The sequence below is a fragment of the Cydia splendana genome, chromosome 22, assembly GCF_910591565.1.
Source record: "Cydia splendana chromosome 22, ilCydSple1.2, whole genome shotgun sequence".
In the NCBI taxonomy this organism is placed as follows: Eukaryota; Metazoa; Arthropoda; class Insecta; order Lepidoptera; family Tortricidae; genus Cydia; species Cydia splendana.
Genome location: NC_085981.1, coordinates 4,473,905 through 4,489,008, shown reverse-complemented (window position 1 = coordinate 4,489,008; position 15,104 = coordinate 4,473,905). Strand labels below are relative to the sequence as shown.

General features: G+C 35.1%; 1 long non-coding RNA gene across 1 annotated transcript in view; it reads left to right on the top strand.

Annotated features, from left to right (window-relative positions):
• The window catches only part of LOC134801529 (uncharacterized), a 254,894-nt gene extending 251,245 nt beyond the window's left edge, over window positions 1–3,649 (top strand). Inside the window, exon 2 of the long non-coding RNA XR_010145675.1 lies at window positions 3,369–3,649. This is a non-coding gene — a long non-coding RNA (uncharacterized LOC134801529). The remainder of the gene's footprint in view (window positions 1–3,368) is intronic.
• Window positions 3,650–15,104: the final 11,455 nt, after the last annotated feature.

Sequence of the window (15,104 nt, the reverse complement as noted above, 5' to 3'; positions counted from 1 at the left end):
GTACGGAACCCTAAAAATTAGGGTGACTGCTATAGCTATAGTTATTGGCCACTACATAGTACCTAATTGGCCACTCCTAATAAATCAAAAACCGTACCTCAAAAGGTAAAAACGGAACCCCTTTAGGATCACTCGTGCGTCTGTCTGTCTGTAGATATGTCTGTCTGACTGTCTGCCTGTCTGTCACAGCCTATTTTCTCCGAAACTACTGGAACAATCAAGTTGAGATTTGGCACAGATTATGTAAATTTGTGACCCAAAGACGGACGTACCTAACGTAAACAAATGAACTTTAAACATGGAACTTTAAACATAGAAAAATATTTTATTTATTTATTATTTATTTATTTAAAAAGGGGGTAAATGAGAAAATTATTTTATTATTTATTATTTATTTATTTAATCTCAAATAAATAAACTTTTTTAACCCTCTGCGACTGATGTGCGGTCTATCAGACACCGCCAAATATTTTGTTTGTTGCTATGTCGGCGAACGGCGCGATATAGTTCTGTCTCGCTCATTACCTTCCTCAAACGCCTCGCGGCATCGGATGATCGGACAGTGATGCCTGAGCGGCAATTTGGTGCATGCATCGGGAGATATGAGCTGCGGGTGTCCCACAGACGTGAGCACAGCAATAAGTCCTGGGTCTGACAGACCTCCCCTCATAAAAATATGTACTTGTTCATAGTAATTATGGTGTCTATCAGACGTCACCTCACCAAAAATAGTAATGTTTCTATAGTGTCTGAGAGACCTCACCATATAAATAATTATATTTTACATGGTTGATCGACGAAAATCCTTTAAAATAAGCACCAACTTCAGGACTGATTAGTGCCTTATTCTGTCTTTAGATTTTCTCTATTTTTTTTAGCTATTATTATAATGTTCAAAAGAAGGAAAATTAATGAAGTTACTTGAAGTTGTTGATTGTTAAGTTTTTATTTTATTTTTTTGTTAGCCTAAGTACAAATTGTAAGAAACTGTGATCTCATTAAAATGTATTATATATTTCTTATGTAGGTATTTTATTTTAAACCTATTTTACAATTGAATTTATTAAATTATAAATGGATTGATTGTTATATAAAACAATAGTTACCATTTTGCCATTAGTTTATTTTTAATGAATTATCGAAAATGACGTCTGATAGACACCACATCAGTAGAATCTCTCTAAAAATGTCACCACAGTTGCAGAGGGTTAAACTATAATGTGTGTGTGTGAGGTTTCTATAATGTGTTACGTAGGTTGCCCTGAAAGTTTCGGGAATGGGACACTTAGAAATAACATAATAGAAACAGGCATATAATTTATAAAAATGTAACTCTTTATAAAACTTTTAAGGTATATTCCATTTGGTTGTCATTTGTATTTAAGAATTACTGGCAATTTGAAAATTGTATGTCGAACATTATTTGAATTTTTGGCCAAGTGATTTTTCGGATCATATTTTTAAACGGTTTTCAATATGCCCTCAGCGAACAAATAAAAGTTACAATGGGCTTCTGTTATTTTTTTATGAACTAGAGTTCATCGTACGCTCGTTTGCAGTTAAAATTAAATATGAAAGTCACTTTAATTTTATCCCATGGGTGATCTTAAAGAAGCATGTCATTCCAAAGCGACGTCAAAAATTAAAATCGCATTTGTGCTGTTAATTAAAAAGACTGCCAAAAAAGTTGCATATCGGCAGATTTCGACATTCCTAAATATTCATATGACAACAGTAAAAAAATCTTTTATATATATATATATATGTAAAAAAACTTCAATTCCGTTGGCTACTCCACGAATTTCATACAAAACCACTAAGGCCCCAAAATCGCCATACAAAAAGGACTTTGGGATTATGAGCCGTGTGCATTACAGAATGATTACTTTCAAAAGAAAATTTATATGCGTGGTCAGTTTGAGTTTAAGTATGCATTACAATAAAGATTGACTGTCTAGATGCGACAGTTTTCTCTATTCCCGAAACTTTCAGGGCAACCTACGTATATATCATGCTCATTGTGAAAATCTCAAATATATTTTTGATTAATTTTAGAATAAACAGTTATTCAAGAAAATAGGCAAAAAATGACCATTCCTTTCTTTATCTTCGAAACTACTGGGTCTAAAATAAATAAAAAAATCATAAAATAGTTCTTTACCTACAGATGACAAGAAAACCTATTAGAAATGTGCAGTCAAGCGTGAGTCGGACTTAATTACTTAGTTTTTGATCCGAACGCTACGGATTTTTTAAAGACATTTCACTCACGTTTCGCATAAAACATAACCCCTTAACCCTTGGAACGCGAGTCTAACCACACTTGGCCGGTTTTTACATAGTACCTATGTCTAAATATGTAGTTACATGTAATATACTTAATTTTTACTTTAGTATAGCTTTAGATTAAATAAAATGTATGTTATTTATTTAATTTTAATATGTTGCAGAAAAGCTTTCTGTTTGGCGACCGGTCTGGTCTAGTGGATAGTGACCCTGTCTGCTAAGCCGATGGTCCTGGGTTCGAATCCCAGTAAGGGCATTTATTTGTGTGATGAACACTAATATTTGTTCCTGAGTCATGGTTGTTTTCTATGTATATAAGTATGTATTTATCTATACAAGTATGTATATCGTCGCCTAGTACCCATAGTACAAGCTTTGCTTAGTTTGGGGCTAGGTTTGATCTGTGTAAGATGTCCCCTAATATTTATTTATTTAAACAAAACGAATGTAGATTATTATTCTTCCTAAATACCTAAGTTCTGTCACGAAATGATTCGACCCACTCAATCTTGGACTGTATACTTCGTGTTGACGTAATGATACCTATTTTCTGTCTAGTCATGTACTACATACTATTAAATTCAAATTAAACGCTTATGATATTCATCAATACCACCCTCGGAGTAATTAACAATGGAGCCGCCATTAACAGGCGTTCCCCTCTGTCGAAAATAGGCGGCCAATGGTCAACCACATGTCAACCATATATATGGACTGACGTTTATCTGACATGACGTAGGTACCTATACATTTGATGTGCCCCTCCCCCGCAAAAAACGGCAGACTATTTTGTACCGAAAATTTTAGACATGGCGTCTCCGTTGGTTATATCCTCTAAGATACCACCGGTACAGGCATAGAATTTAATTTCCTACCCATTTTGTACCTTGTCACCGTGACAATAAATTATGAAAGTCGCTAGTTACTTTAATGTCAACCGAAGAGTCATTTTTAGGGTTCCGTAGCCAAATGGCAAAAAACGGAATCCTTATGGATTCGTCATGTCTGTCTGTCTGTCCGTCCGTATGTCACAGCCACTTTTTTTCGAAACTATAAGAACTATACTGTTGAAACTTGGTAAGTAGATGTATTCTTCAAACCCATACGTGTGGGGTATCTATGGATAGGTCTTCAAAAATGATATTGAGGTTTCTAATATATTTTTTTTCTAAACTGTATAGTTTGCGCGAGAGACAGTTCCAAAGTGATGAAATGTGTGCCCCCCCCCCTGTAACTTCTAAAATAAGGGAATGATAAAACTAAAAAAAATATATGATATACATTACCATGCAAACTTCCACCGAAAATTGGTTTGAACGATATCTAGTAAGTAGTTTTTTTTTAATACGTCATAAATCGTAAACCGCACGTTACTTATGTATGTTACTTGCTGCTACGGAACCCTTCATGGGCGAGTCCGACTCGCACTTGGCCGCTTTTTGACTATTTTTGAGAGTCTGGCCAGAATTAGCACCTAACAGAGACAAATTGAAAAAGAGGGGGGGGGGCTGGCCTTTGCCCATCAATGGGTCACAATCGGCTCATAATATAAGTAGGTACCTATATAATAAAGTAGTAAAGTACCTAAGTAAATATAACAAATCATATAATGTACAAGAAATACAAAATGTATGAACCCAACCCGAGGTGTTATACATTTGAAAAATATGGTCAGTTTTTCAAAATTTCAGAAGAGTGGTCTTCACACTGAACCGAAATTTTAACCATACCAAAATTGACACAAAAAAGAAGTAGGTAGCGAGAGTTTGCCAGTGTTTACTACTGTTTAGGATTTCCCCTCAGTGACCCACCTAAAACACTCTGTAAATACAATTAAGTAATTGAATCCGGCTTATACCTTATCTAGTATGATTGAGTGACGTCACCCAACTATTAACGATCATTGTGACGTCATCTATTCTATGTTTGACATAATGCTCTTGAGACGTCATATGCCCGGTTCTGGGTTTGCCCGTCATTTATTAATGTTATGTAATGTATATTAGTTGAGTTGTCTTAAGTGTTAGCTATAATACGTAGTCGTAATCGGAAAATTCTTATTTTTGTGCACAGTCACTTCTATTCTATGAATGTCACTGTCGGAACTGTGATTATAGATAGAAAGTTAAATAGAACTCCACTTTGTTTGTTTAACCCAAAACCTTACTTACCTGGGTTTGATAAGGATCCTGATTAAATTTAGGTATCATCTTCTTGCATTTTATTCGAGAATGATATTTCTACTCTACACGGCACTACTGAGGTTTGTACCATGGTATAATAATAATTTCTTTCGTGAATCGGAAGATATTGCTAGGTAACGAATAATTAAAAATGACGTGTTATTGTAAAATATAAGATAAAATTCATATAAATGAAAATTATAAAGAAATATTTTAACTTATTAACCATAGGTATAATGTACCCATGTAACATGTTATGTTGAAATAAAGTGGCAATGTTATTGTGACGTAGGCCCGTGTCACTCTGGGAATAGAAGACCATGTTTTATTAGACCATGGTTTGTACCCTTGATTATAAACCGCTTTCGCCATATGACATATATTTCAAAGGTTAAATTATTTGTTTATATGAGGTCAATGCGTCACCAATTACCTAATGATTCATCACTGAAAGAAAACACAACACCTACGATGACGTCATTATTTCATACGGTAGTGGTGACTTTCTTATGAGTGGGTGAAAGAGGGACGACTGTCAGAATGATGGATGAGTATAATGTATTATTTATAAGGACTAATGAGGGCATATTCATTATTCGTAAGTCACATTATACATAGTTCTAACAGCTACTCTTAACTGTATAGTAGACCGAGAAGAATCGGATCACAGGGCGAATCGGGTCAGACAAAAAAAAAATGGATTATATTGAAAATATTGCCTATGATTGGCGTCGCAGGCTAACAGGAGACATGTACAGCGCTATTTTAGAGCACTCATATATCAATTAAATATTTCAAATATCAACGGATTTTTCATAATGATCCGATTCACCCTGTGATCCGATTCGCTTCAGTGTACCCTACATACGATTACAAATACAAAATAGTTTATTTGGTTTTAACACATGAAACACAAAACATAAAAGGCTGGAATCTCCCATTAAGTATAAAGATACTATATACTATATATACTATATATATATAGGTAGCGAGCGATTACCATCGCACATGGACAACCGCTACACTAGACGTGTGCGCCGAGTAAAAAACGATCGGCGGCGGCGGCGTGAAATCGGCGTGACCTTGAATTTCAAGTTTCTAAAGAAAAAACATTAATTTATCGTTTTTCTTGAAAATATTGATTAATCCAGGTTGCTAGTAGGTGAACTACGTAATCTACGTATAGTTTTGAATAGGTTTTGAGTAAAATAGGGTTTGTAAATGAATATAGGATAGGTATAATAACTTGATTTCCTAGTAATTAATTAGTTTGTATTTAGGGGGCATCTGGTCCCAATGACTTTCGATCCGATCTGTATCTCTCTGTAACTCCATATAAACTGCATATAAAGCTTCTTCATCTTTTTTGACGCTGAACAACTGACGTGTGTCAAATACTTTGTGCAACTGGCTTAATCTGTTTCATTAAATAAATAATTGATATATATTTGACAACTGTAACATATATCATACAAAAAAATCTAAATTGTAATCCAAATATCAAGTTAAAATAGCTGATTAACAACACTCAAGGTCACGCCGATTTCACGCCGATCATTTATCGGCGGCGGCGGCGTGGCAAAAAAGCCCGGCGGCGGCGGCGCGCCGGCGCGATGCACACGTCTACGCTACACTAGAGGGATTGTAAGTGCATTGCCGGAGTTTAAGATGGGAGTACGCTCTTTTCTTGAAGGTCGCATCGGTCCGGGAATACAGCAGGCGACAGTTCATACCACAGTGTAGCTGTACGAGGCAGGAAGTTTCTGGAGAAACGCACAGTTGAGGACTGCCAACTATCGGTGGACCTTATGACTTTGAAATAAAGTTAAAAATTGACAGTCAGCGTGGGCGATATCAGTCGTCAAGTTAGAAATTTTAAATGAGTACTGAAAAACAATACGAATACCTTTTAAATATTTGGCGAACACGAATATTCGTATTCGAGCAATTGTGTCGCTTAACTTCAAACTCGGGTAAATACATTCGACCCTCTCAGCAAATACATAGTTTGTCAAAAGACTGTCTCATTTCAATCATACTTAGATAGAGAGAATCATTACTATCTTTGTCTTACACTAGGACTAACACCCAAAGGAAAAGGATGAGTATAGTTTTCCTGGTTCTTATATACTGACTGACAAATTGGTTTGACCAACTATATATCCTTACCCTATTACCTTAATGCCAAAATCGCATAATCTTACACATGGATTTACCCGAGTTAGTAAAGCGTCAAGCGAAAGAAAACTCTTTTAGAAATCGATTTTCGCTCATGTCATCTCGGATATGGATGAATATGGTATCGATGCATTCAGTGTAATACCCTGAACACAAATATATGAGATGACAAGCGCGAAAGTGGTGGGGGTAGTTGCTGTGACGTCATAAAGTCGGCAGTACAAACTTTTTCGAGTTAAGTTTGAAGTTAAGCAACTCAATCATTAAAGCGGTAATTGTTTTTTATATGTAGTTTAATAAAGATTTAAACTCTTTACTTATAAAAGTACCTCTTACTCCGCAGTAGCACAATTGATTGGCAATTCGTATTATGGTTTCTTTTACAAACAAAATATAGGTACTTATTTAGGTTACCATAATATTATATTACGTTCGTTACATTACTTCATTGTTACAATATTGACAGGTATGTAAAATTCCACGCAACTAACCTTGAAGTACTCGAATACAAAACACGTTACATAACATATCCTTCTGTATAGGTATTATGTGGCAAATACTGACAAACAAGCCCATGTATGTGGTTTTTGCGACGACATTATAATAATGTAGTTATTTGATGCAGGATTATATTTTGTTAATATTCGATATTTTAGAATCGTTTAAGTCAGGGACGGCGAGTTTTGTCGGTGGTATTAGGTACGCAACAGAAAAAACCGGCCAAGTGCGAGTCGACCTCGCGCACGAAGGGTTCCGTACCATTACGCAAATAATAGCAAATAATCATGTTTGTTGTATGGGAGCCCCACTTAAATATTAATTTTATTCTGTTTTTAGTATTTGTTGTTATAGCGGCAACAGAAATACATCATCTGTGAAAATTTCAACTGTCTAGCTATCACGGTTCATGGGATACAGCCTGGTGACAGACAGACGGACGGACAGTGGAGTCTTAGTAATAGGGTCCCGTTTTTGCCCTTTGGGTACGAACGGAACCCTAAAAATGTATGATTGTGTTGGTTATAATCATGATTTTGGGTTAGGATTTTATGATGCAATTGACAAAAATAGTTATTTGTTTTACAAGGGCGCAAAGTTGTTGTTTAACCGCTCGTGCTAATATTGATACCCGAGAAAGCGAAAGATTCCAAAATTGAACCACGAGCGTATATTTGATTTGATTACTTTGCCTCACATGTGAATAAAATGCAACTTTGCTATCAGTTTTTGAAGTGCAAAGTAAGCCTTTCCGAGCTGGTGTGGTGAAAATAAAGTTAAATGTTTGAATACTTTTTACAACATTTCTCAGGCGTGCCAATACCAATGTTTGGCACCCCTGGTTTATGTGGTTACGTAGCCGATGTGTTTTTGTGAACCAAGTAAATTTATTTCTGCTTATATCAGACAAGATCTTTTTTGAGTTATTTTTATAAAATGGTTTATTTATTGGGTTACGTGAAACTTTTGTGTTAATACATATTTATCGTCTGTCCGAGGGGATACGAAAAAAACGACCTAGAGATGACCTACAATGAATTGCACGAGTTATAGTTATACAATTTTGCGTAACGCTCAAAAGCATTTAGGCGTATTCTAATTTTAATTATAGGATATAAATAAAATCTGGATTAGATATCGATCGGATCTGTCAGTGTCTAAAGTCTGTTTTGACACTGACGGATCCGATCCATATCAATCCGATATCGGATGTCGGATATGACTACAAAGAAGAAAAGTAAAGAAAGTGCCTTTATATTATATATATATATATATTTTATATATAACATTACGTGCGTGCTACGGACAGCCATCTGACCAAGCAGGGTCTCCGCTGGCAGTCGGCTGGCAGTAGACGGTCGGGGAGGCCTCGTACTACATGGAGGCGATCAGTTGAGAAGGAGGCTGGCTCAACTGGACTCGGCTGGAAAGAGCTGGAAGTAGCCGCTCAAGATCGTGACAAATAGAGGATTCTTTTGCGAGCCCTATGTCCCTAATGAGAGATAACAGAATCATCATCATACATTTAATTATTGTTTGTTGTTCAAAAGAAATTGTTAATACAAAAATTTAAGGACTAATAGGGCTTTTATTAGGCTATTTCCTAACAGTTGTTTTTCTCCAACGATCTGAAATCGGATCAGACAAAATGAAAACGCTCATAATTTACTGCGCAGTTCCTTGCGAGTTCATGTGACTCACCACTTTAATTTGTTTTTTATCAGAATTTTCTAATTTCGAGCAAATTGGTATCACCTATGTCCGGATCCGGATTGCTAATTAAATTCCATCAAATCTAACTCTAGACTTGTTGTAATTAAAATTTGATTTATTTGATTTTGATAACGTTATTTGGTGTAATGAAAGACGAAGTTTATTTTTTTATTAATTAGTGATTTTAAAGATATAAGATCAATCATTAACCTTAAGAAGGTAACTATTTTCTAGCAAGAGGAGAAATGGCACTGTGAATGAGTTTTTTAGGAGCCACTTGCATTTCTTGCATTAAATTAGTGTATTCACTTAAAAAAATAAAAACTCGTAAAGTTTGTTCCGAATTAATTACCAAACCTCTTTCAATATCTTGCTCCTTCAATAACAGAAATATTATATACTAGCCAGAATGACATATATTTAGTTTGAGTTACCTTCGCATTTATAATGCGACCTAGCGACCCGTCCCGGCTTCGCACGGGTTAACAAATTATACCCATAAACCTCCAAGAATCACTCTATTGATAGGAGAAAGCCACATGAAAATCCGTTCAGTAGTTTTTAGGGTTCCGTACCCAAAGTAGTGATATAGTAGGGACTTAAAAATTAAAATTAACTTAACTGTTACTCTTACTATGAGTACTACATAACTGTCACTACCTACGTAACACTTATAAGGGCCTTATACAATGTTAACCCTAGTACTCAGGTCGCATACCAACGCACAATGCACCGACACAATACACTGTTTAGATAAATAAACAAATGCGTCTGCAATTGTGTTAATTGTTGTGCATGCCATTATGTTTTGTTTTTAATAGTACAATGTAAGCTGTGGAATAATGAATGAGTATTCTATTTAACCGACTTTTATTATTGATGAGTTATGATTTGGCTGATATAAAGTGGTCAGATGCTTATTAGTGTTATGAGGCGGCTCGTTGCTAATGCAAAATTGCAGTTTTAAACTTTCACGATTTTTACTTATTATTAATTATTATTCACAATGACGGGACTTAATCGTGCAAAATTAAGTCCCGATTAAGTCCCGTCGTTATGAATAATAATTGCAGTTTGTATATTGAATTTAGTGTTGTGTTATTAGAAATAATTATTAATTTTATATTTAATAAAGCATAAGGGTGTCAGAAATTATGCAAATTGAACCCTATCACGTTGAAACAAAATTCATAATTATGTTGGAAATATATTATCTCTGCCTTAACTCAATTACCCTGAAAATTTAATATACTTCTGTTTAAAATTTTGCTCGTCAGATCCTTCGGTTAGAATTATACTGCTATGGTAAATAATAAAAGAAAATTAGACATATTTCCGTGATTTTTTAAATCGTGTCACCTATAATTTTTTTAGGTTTTTGTTGGAGTCTGCTCCTTCAGAAATAATCTAGTTTCCTTGTGAACTTTTTATGGTTTTTGCCTTTGATCGAAATGTGTAAAAAATCTATATAAAAACTACAATTTTGCGTTACCCCCCTCTTAAAGGAGCCACTAGGTTTACATAGAAACTACTATTTACTAAAGCCAACTAAAGCTGACTTTCAGAGGGCAAACTATGCCTTACTGGGATTATTCTGTATTCCTTGTAAATTTTTATATTAAGTATAGGTGTTTAGTATTCAACCTTGATACTGCTATACTGATTTACTTGAGGTAGCGAGGCTACTGGCCGGCGACACAGAAAAAGTGGTCTGAAAAATAATAACTAACAGTGTCAGTGTCACAGCAAAATCGCGAAGAAATAGATCGCCTCATTCGCAAGAAACAGTAAAACCCTAGTAAAAACTCATAATTCAGTGCGTGTAAATAACGAGGAATCAGCAATCCACCCGCAGAGGCCTCTGCCAGCTGCAGACCACAAGACTGACGGTAAGCGCGCTCACCCTTTTGTACCTCAGTATAGTGTTACGATAGGAACTTACAGAAACTACAGTCCACACCCCTGGCTTTACGCCACAATAGGGTAGGTTACATATACAAAGGTACATACAACTATACTATTAAATCCCAGGAAACTCATCATATTGTCTTCGGTTACCGCGATAGTTACTCATGAAATAAAACTATTGAAACGGATTATATCGCGTATATTGAATTCATACTAGGTACATCCCGACGTTTTGTAGATGCCAGGATGTAGTATGAATTTAATATATGCGATATAATCCGTTTCAATAATTTTATTTCCCAGGAAACTCATTAAAAACTCGCTAAACCGTATCCCTATACCCGTTCCTCTAGATTTACAAATTTATCTGCACAGGTAGGTACCTATTTGAAATAGGTCAGGGCCGTATCTATTTCCACCTGGGCTGCAGGTATGCTCGGACACGATTGTGTGCTGTTTGCGTGATTTTCCCGAAATACACGAATAGGTAAATGCGACAATCGAAAATGAATAAAAAAGACCGAAGTGATCCCATAAGAGCTCCGTGAACAAAGTTTTGTACGGAGCTCTAAAAATAGGGAAACGAGGTATCCTTAAAGTAGGTATTTAAAATAAACTACAAATTACTAGCAATACCTATTATGGTTGACTGGTAGAGAATGTCATTTGGCATTAAGGTTTTCATCGATTTTTGACAAGTTTTGAATCGTATCTTCTTTTTTTGCACTACAGAATAGAATTATAAGACAAACGGTTATCGCTTTTTCAATCTTTTATCTCCGATTTTGTCCACCGGATTTTGAAAAAAATTAATACTTATTTTTTTATGAATTTTTTAAACATTGTCTAAAAAACACTTTTTTCGTATCTAGTTTGCAGTGAAGGATCTTACATGTACGAAATCTACATATTTGGGTTTGTCTTTGACGTCTCGAAAAACGTGTCCAGGGATTTAATTTTAAACTAATTAACACAAAAGTTATGGCCAGAAAACCAGTTTTTTAGCCTAAAATTGTTCAACTTTGATGCCAAATATCTCGAAAACAATAAACTTTGAAGTAAATATGGGATTCTATATTGCTTAAAGCCGTTGCTGTTAATAAAATAAGCTACAAAAAACATTAGAAAACTAAGGGATTCAGATCGAAGGTCATTGGCGTGGGGGAGCCCCTTAAGTCCGGCATTCGTATATACCTACATTACTGCACATATATGTTTTGTGCAATTTTTAAATAATTAATAATCTGACGCCGTATATGTGTCGTATAATTATATGATTTGTCATGTGACCACATTGATAAAAAAGTTATACTTATTAAGCATTAAAACATCACCTAAAAGTTCACGAATTCAAAAATAGTAGAAACTTAGTTTAAGACGCCGAAACTGATTTTTTTATTGCCGTTATGGAAGAGCATACTCTTAACAATATGATATAGAAATCGATCTGCAATAATATAATTTAACATTTAAGGTAAATAAATAAAAGTAAATAAATAAATTCATTAAATACCTACCTAAATAAAATATATAACGTTATTAAGATCCTTTTCATTTTACCGCTTGGGAATTTCAATGTTATTTTAGGTAAATTCCTAATATGTCATACCCTATAAACCCTATAATTTTTTTCGCTATTTGTTTTACTAAAAATACCATACACGATAAAGATAATAAATTAATTTACTGTTTTATCATCTCGATTTATTGATTATTTTAGGATTCCGTAGTTAACCGGGAACCCTCAGAGCTTCGCAATGTCTGGCCGTCTGTTTTGATTTTACGCTTCAACCTTTTGGTGTGGGGTCTCAATCCAAATGTCTTTCAAAACGAATAGGGATCTCCAAATACCTCTGCTTACCATTTTCTGATAAAGCGATCGCTTCGAAAGTTCCCTCTCCAACTTTTGAACCGTGGGTCCACAAATATGAACAAAATCGTAAAGTCAGGACTTCTATTTCCAATATGATCGGTTAAGTAATTTTTGACTTTTCACGAAAACTCTTCTTTTCTTATTAAAAATATGTAAGCAATCTACCGTTTTCATGTCATGTACAGTAACTAAAACTATTTGCTTAGCACCTACTTAAAAACTGTCTAAAAAAACCTACTTTCAATTCTGCCTATTGTGACAGTCGGGTACCTACCTACGGAACCCTACATTGAGTTTGGGCCAATCAGCCGGTTTTTTTTATTAAATAGAAAATTTAATAAGTTTCTCACCAAATGATAAGCAGACCGGCTAAAAATAACAACAGAATTTTTCTAATAATTATAACCGTTCTAGAAGCGGGGTAGTTTTGGGGAGGTACCTATTTTATATTTAATTTTTGTATAAGTACCTATAAGTGTTGTATAAAAAAATTATTTGTTGTACGTAACTTACTGAAAAAAATTATACATATACAGGGTGATTCAGGAGACGTGAGCAGGACTAACACTGCGCATATCGTTAATTATAAGCAACTGTTTCGTATCAGTATTAGTGAGGTTAAAGTTAATTTTCTAGTCGTGTTGAATAAAAAAGTTATTAATTTTTTTGCGACATGCATGGTCACCCTAAAATTAGAATACTAAACTACCGATATTCTGTGTCAAATTGAATGTCATCACTGTCATCACGGTCTGGTTACTTTTGAAAACTCGTATCCCACTCAAGTTTGACAGTTTATTTTCTTCGTAATCAAAATGCCATTACGGTTAAAGAGGTTTTATGTTTATTAATTAGGTCCTGTAGGGTGACCATGATTGTTGAGAATTAAATTTCCTCTCACCAAAAAGTTGAAAAATAGGAAAAAGAGTGGTTGTTTCTCCTAAATACGACGGTGATCGATCAATTATCAGTTACTGAGTGTGCAGGATTAGTCCTGCTCACGTCTCATGAATCATCCTGTATATAAACTTATAACGAAAAAAAATAATAATTTTCAAGATCAAAATATCCCAAAAATACACACTTATTTTTTTTAAACTTGTTTGTTTACAAATACGTATAATGTAATTTATAAATTCTACGTATTATTAAACATTCCATACACATAACACAATCAATATTTAACCACAAATTAGTTACATAAAGTTAATTATGCTCATATGTTTTCCTGGTTGTATGGCGCTGTACCTGAATTACATAGAACTGTACCAGAAAACCCCTGGTGCGCCGTGTGGTTACATTATCGTCACTACGAAAACTGTAATGTTTCCTGTACGTATATAGGAAGTGAACATAACTATTCAGTAGGCGTATTATGGATCGCTTTATCCACGTGATAATATAACTGTCACTTTTTAACTACGCGGGATAGAAAGTGACGGACTCCGTTTTATCACGCTGTCACGTTCATCATTAAGAACGATCATCATATCCGTATAGAACTAGGTAAATGCTGTAACAATCGTCCATAATAATAAAGGATGACTTATGATAGAATGGTCCGGGTCCGGGCCAAGGCGTTCGACACTTCGTTTTCTAAGGAAATCATCACGAGATCACCGATCACTCGCCATAGAAAACGAGGTGTGGAAAGCCTGGGGTCGGACCCGGATCTTGCAATCTTCTAGTACCGTAAAACCCATTTTACGGTACCCTTTGCACTTACCAGTGGCGCGTCAAACATGTCCACAGGCAAGCCGGGGCTAATTTGGCTTACATATTTCCTTTACAACTCTGCTCAAACGTCCAAAAACAGGCAAGCCGGTGGGAATCGGCTTTTATGGACGCGCCGCCGCTGGCACTTACTCACCCCAGTGAGTAGGTGCAAAAGTGACATTCAAACCTCGATAACATTTTATTTTTACATATGCAAGTAATAAGTGTTCCGGACGTTTGTATTTTAGTTTTTATTTTATTTTGGGTAGTTCCATCTCATAACTTTGACGATAAAGAGGAAAACCCACCTCACCCCGTAGTGCCTCGTATTTGGGGTGAGAGGGGTTTTCATACAAAGGTGATTTTGGAAGATTGTTGGATCGATTTTTTTTTTATTATGAGTATTACTATAGCTCCATTTTAAATTGGAATACATTATTTTTGTAGCAGTAGTCTTAAAATCCCTTCTCACCCCCCTCTCAAACCTTCTCTCCCCATTCATAACCCACCTCTCCCCGCGAAACCTACTCACCCCATTTTACGGTATGTAAATATTTATGCTTTGTTTTAGGTATTTGTCCATTCACATGCTGAATTAGTGAAACATAATAGAGCACAACAATATCTTGAGATCGGTTTTGAATATTCTTCATGATAATTAAATAGCATAAGTAATATAAGTATAACTTACGGATTCCGCTCTAGCTATATGATAGCCTCTTTCATTCACGCTTGTTGCAGGTAATTTT